Source organism: Lytechinus pictus, unplaced genomic scaffold, assembly GCF_037042905.1.
Source record: "Lytechinus pictus isolate F3 Inbred unplaced genomic scaffold, Lp3.0 scaffold_55, whole genome shotgun sequence".
NCBI classification, from domain to species: Eukaryota; Metazoa; Echinodermata; class Echinoidea; order Temnopleuroida; family Toxopneustidae; genus Lytechinus; species Lytechinus pictus.
Genome location: NW_026974175.1, coordinates 57,849 through 63,419, shown reverse-complemented (window position 1 = coordinate 63,419; position 5,571 = coordinate 57,849). Strand labels below are relative to the sequence as shown.

At 35.8% G+C, this 5,571-nt stretch overlaps 1 long non-coding RNA gene across 1 annotated transcript; it reads left to right on the top strand.

The window, feature by feature from the left end:
- Positions 1-765: 765 nt before the first annotated feature.
- On the top strand, positions 766-5,223 carry LOC129283564 (uncharacterized). Its single transcript, XR_008586716.2, has 3 exons — positions 766-812; positions 3,665-3,781; positions 4,347-5,223. It is a non-coding gene; the product is annotated as an uncharacterized LOC129283564 (long non-coding RNA).
- Positions 5,224-5,571: the final 348 nt, after the last annotated feature.

The following is a 5,571-nucleotide window of genomic DNA, read 5'->3' as shown; positions in this document are numbered from 1 at the left end:
GAAGAATCATCAAGCTTTTACTTTTGAGACAAGATAAAATATACCAAACCACAGGTTTAATCTAATATGGATAAGCATACGTACACACATTCGCTGACTGTCCAAAATTCAGCAAATGAACACTTAGACTTAAATGGCGATTTAAACCATTAAGGCGATATTTTGAAGACAAATACATGATTACATAATTTTTGAAGAATTCCATGAGCTTTATTTTAAAAGAAAAATGAAATTTGGAGCACAAGTGGATTTCAAGTTATCGCTAATCAAAGTTTGCATTGGAAATGAAGAATTTATACAAACACTAATGATGAAGTTTTATTAAAAGCTTTGACATTGGCTAGAAATTACAGACGGGAAACCATTTGTTTTTTTTATAAAAACAAAAATATATATATGTTCATTTATCTCCCAAATAAGGTTACTGCATATGTGGTGAAAAAATGGAAGAATCATCAAGCTTTTACTTTTGAGACAAGATAAAATATACCAAATCACAGGTTTAATCTAATATGGATAAGCATACGTACATACATTCGCCGACTGTCCAAAATTCAGCAAATGAACACTTATGGGGTGTTGCAAGAAAGTTACGTTGCAATTGATTGCAAATCGACTGCAACTTTGCAGCCGATTCCGATCGACTGCAACTAGCAATCAATCGCCAATTTGCGTTGCAAGAAAAAGGCTTGCGATTGAACGCAAGTTGCAGCTGATCTGCAGACGATTTGCAGCTGTAAACAGGGTCTGCAGCATAAGACTAGCCGAAAAGGCAAAATAATGGCTTGCAACAATCCTGTTTGTGGAAGAGAGTAAGTAGAAAATATTCATTTTTCAGACAATTCTTTCTCCATTATGTATGTTTTTAGAGAATTTATATATTTTAGACCTATGCCAGGGAAAAAATTATTTTGAAAAAAGTGAAAATAAATCTTTATCGCCGGTCGAAATTTCACCTTCAACAAATTTTCTACCGTACAATTTCAATCCCAGTCCCACACTTGACTTTTTGTGTCGGTAATGCACGGTTGTATCAACAACACGGCAGGTCATTGCCGGTGCAGTGCTGTTAAAAATCGCCCAGAAGCAAGTAAATGTGTAGGCTCTAATTATGTATGAAACATCGAAAATGACCTTTAAAGATTATTTTTGTTCCTATTTGAAAGGATTTTTTAAAAGTTATATCGGTTTCAATGGCGAATAGCCATCCAGTAAATAGAAATTAAAGACTTCCATTACAGTCTAGACATTTCCACAAAAAAAGATTCCTCTCCATTTGTCTCTCTTTTTTTAAGAGTCTGTCTAACGTTACCTCGAGCGAAGTTCGTGCAGGCCCTACTCCACTTCACTACCGCTACACTACGCTCCACCTACCCGAAATTCGAGACTGAACTCTATCTGATATTCCGAGTGACAAAGGTGGGATTTTATGGGGGGAAAATATAAAATTCATGCAACATCACGACCTTTAAAAACAATTAGGCCTAACTAATTTTCTTACTTACACCAAGTTTCACTTTTCCATGCTTCTATCAGTCTCAAAATTGGTGATTTAGAGCCAACATGAAGTTCCTCACACAAATAAATAATTCGCTGCTGTATCGCGCGTGCATGCAATGTTTTGAAATCGGCAGCGAATTATTTATACGTGTGAGGAACTTCATGTTGGCTCTAAATCACCCATTTTTAGACTGATAGAAGCATGGAAAAGAAGTGAAACTTGGTGTAAAGTAAGAATATTAAATTCAATTGTTTTTAAAGGTCGTGATGTTGCATGAATTTTATATTTTCCCCCCATAAAATCCCACCTTTGTCACTCGGAATATCAGATAGAGTTCACGGTCTCGAAGTTCGGGTAGGTGGAGCGTAGTGTAGCGGTAGCGAAGTGGAGTGGAGCCTGCACGAACTTCGCTCGAGGAAGTCTACCGTTAACCTCCCTTTTTATGACTTTCCTTGGCCTGGCCTGGGATAAAGTGAAAATTTTGCTGTTTCGACTTTTGTCTTTGGAGGATTAAAAAAAAAATTATGTATTATTATTATTTTTTTATTTGGGGGGTGGGGGTTCTCCAGACTCTGTATATCTCGCCAGACAAGAAAAAGAAACAAAGGTATAGGGGGTCTACATGTATTGGGCTACTTTTCAGAATCTATTGTCCACATCTGCCACATTCTTGGGGAAGTTTTGACATTGAATAGGATGTTGCCTGCCCAGGGCTCTTTTTAAATTTCTTACGGGCAGATTGCACAAGAGGTTCTTTGCAAGGACAGTATTTGTGTCGTTGATTTGTAATGATGTGCCGTATGAGTCACATTTTTAATATCCATCTCATATAAATATAAAAAGATATACATGTAAATACATTTATTTTTTAGATTCAATATGTAGATCTACTATGCCGGGGGGAGGTACTTACTGTAGATTTGGTTTGGACAAAGGTGTGCGGCTGTAAGTTCGAAACCCGTACCCATATTACAGGTCATTTTGGCTAAAAAGGTACCCATTATTAGGGATTCATTACAGGGGCGGATCCAGGATTTCCAAAAGGGGGGGGGGCACATTTTCGCCTGGAAAAACTTGACAAGCAAAAAAAAAAAAAGGTTATCGCCCAAAATGTAAGGTCATTTTGTATTTGCACCAAAGACATTGGAGTAGAATATGGACCTATATTTAAGGACATTATCTAAAAATTGGGCCATGTTTAGGGATTTCTTAAAAAAAGGCGACCCATTCCTGCGGCATATCCCCATATGCCTTATCTCGTGAGTACCCCCCCCCCCCTGGGCTACTATGTAGCTGACTCTTGATTTTTATGCAAGCACATGAGGTGCTATATAGATGACAGATTTTTTTTTCACTTTAAATTGTTAAATGGATGATTACAATGCTTTCCCAGGTGCTTTCAGTTAAAGGGTGTCTCATATGGTGCATCATTATTAATATTGAATGCATAATCATGATTTTTTTTTTTACATCCTTTTACATCAAGCACAATACTCGGGGGGGGGGGGGCATATGGTCCCCCTTGACATTTTTCAGAATAAATCTGCCACTCAAAATTTTATTCCCGCACCGCTGACTGACGTTTTACTTTCAAGTCTCACACAACTTTTGATACTAAATTTGCCATTCCCAGGTACAGGGTCAGGAAATTTTGCAACATTATGTTTGTTTAAGTACATGTCAGACAAAAACATGATTACATGTAAAAAGTCAATATTCATAACTGGGTAATTTTTTTTTATTGACAATAGTAATTTAATGTCACTGATGAACTTTGTCTTGAAAATAACAATAAAAATTTTTTTTAAGAAGTTAAGAAAAAATATTTAAAAAAAAACATGAATTGAAAGGAATTTATTTTGATACCAGATTTTTTAAAGTAAAGTTGTTAGGATTGCTCTAGAAAGGAATATGTACACCAAAGTTTGGCATTCTATTACGAGCTTTTTTAGTAAATTAAAGCAAAAGGTATGAATTCATAATTTTTTTAATTGCGCCGCCCATGGCTGAGGAACCATAGTGCCCCTCCCCAGGCCAGAAGTGACTTTAATCAAAACACACTTGGACTACTATAATGATTAACACACTGGCAACTGAGCTTGTATATTAATTTCATGAATATGTTTTATCTCTTTGCTTTTTGCTTTTAATTGCTTACTACAGTTATGATGACAAAGAAGTCTGGAATAAACAAGAAACCTCCGAACCACCATAACTGTGTCTGCTACAATGTGTGTTCTTGCAACCAGCTGATTGATTCATTTTATCAACTCTCAAATGGTAGGTCACATGTAAACTGTATTATTATTAATAATTCACCATGATCGTAATGCGGATGGGGGTGAAATCTGTACACATTAACCCAAGGATAATGCAAAATGAAAAAGGCAAACACAAATCTCTATCTTGACTGGACTTCTCAGCAATGAAGACACCCCCATTGATGGGGGGGGGGGGGAGGGGGTGGTTGTTGTGCTCATCCAAGGTGTACTGTATGAAATTGTGTATTTTGCTTTCATTGATTTAATTTATTGCATATTTTAATTTCCATGATTCATTTATTTGAAGAAAAACAATCAGTTTTCACACTTTTTTAGATTAAATCATGGCAAATTGCCAATTACTATGGTCTCAGGAGTAAGCCACTATCCCTCTATCATATCATCTTGTCGGTGCAAACAATGCCCTTACCAGCAGGCATAGGGGCATTTCTGCACTGATGGGGTGCACAAAAATGTTTTGCTAAGGGCGTTCTTGCACTTAAAGGACAAAATTTGAACTAACCCAAGCTATGTATAGTTATGGGCTTGCATTATTTCCCATATTATTATTTTTTTATGAACAGGTTGATTATCAGAACTGAATTCAGAGCTGCTCCTGTCTGTAGTAACATCATTATAAGAGTGGACTTCAGAATGAGGGCGTTGCTTGTTTAAAAACTTCACTCCATGGAGCTCTTCAAATTTATCTCAAATTAGACTGCTTCTGGAAACCAGATTTGTTCCTTCAAGCAGAGACGATTGTGGCTTTCCTGACTGGACTTCTATGGATTCTTTATGCCAACCTTAATGACTGTGGTCTTCTACATGAGACACATCAATTTCAAACAAGACATTCTGTGGTGAAACACTTGATGAAGATGATATGAAATTTTTATTTCATATAACTGAATCTCAGAAGTAATTCCTCAGGAGTAAGAAACAATGAAAATTAAAAATAAAAGGTCCATCAATAATGAATGTCTTGAGCAGTGTTCTTTTTGTGCACAGAACAATGGATCTTTTCATTTCCAAGCAGGGATGTAGTCAATGCTGACTTCGAGACAACATTTTGCTGGCCTTGGTCCGAGTCACTGTACAGAATCTATGGATAGTTCTCTCAAGCTGCCTCATGACTCAGAAGAATCAGCCTCGACCTCATCCCTGTATGCAAGTGTGATATATATCTACCATGCAATCTCATGATTAAAGAGAGAGAAACAAGAGAGCTTCAGATTTTGAAGTGTAGCAATCTCCTGAAATGTATGTTTTATTTGAAAATCAAACTAAAATAACTTAATTGGGCATGTTATTCATTATGATATGTATGAATGAAAGCATTGAAGCAATTTGGTGCTCTTGCAAAACAAATTCTGAGTTGTATTTACTGCAAACCCTCAGAAATATTGATAAGCATTTGCCAGTGCATGAAGTGTTTTAATGAAGAGTGGCTTTTTTGTGCCTATGGAGATTTATTATTTCTTCAATATTTTTCATACAAATTATTTCAGAAATCACAATTTGAATATTCCTTGACCTCTGATAACAAGAGCAGAATATTTTTGATATTAGGAGAGAATGTAGTGAAATTGTGTGATAATAATGGCATAATTGCTGAAGAGGCCTATAAAGATTTAAAATAACATTATTTCAAGTTTTTCTTGAAAAAAACCCATGGAATATTGAAAATGGCATAATTTACACAAGTTTTCAAAACAAAATACAAAAAAAAAATTTTTTGCAGAATTTTTAGTACACAAGCCTATGGACAATCAATTGAACGTAAATCGAACGCAAATTTTGCGTGTCCTC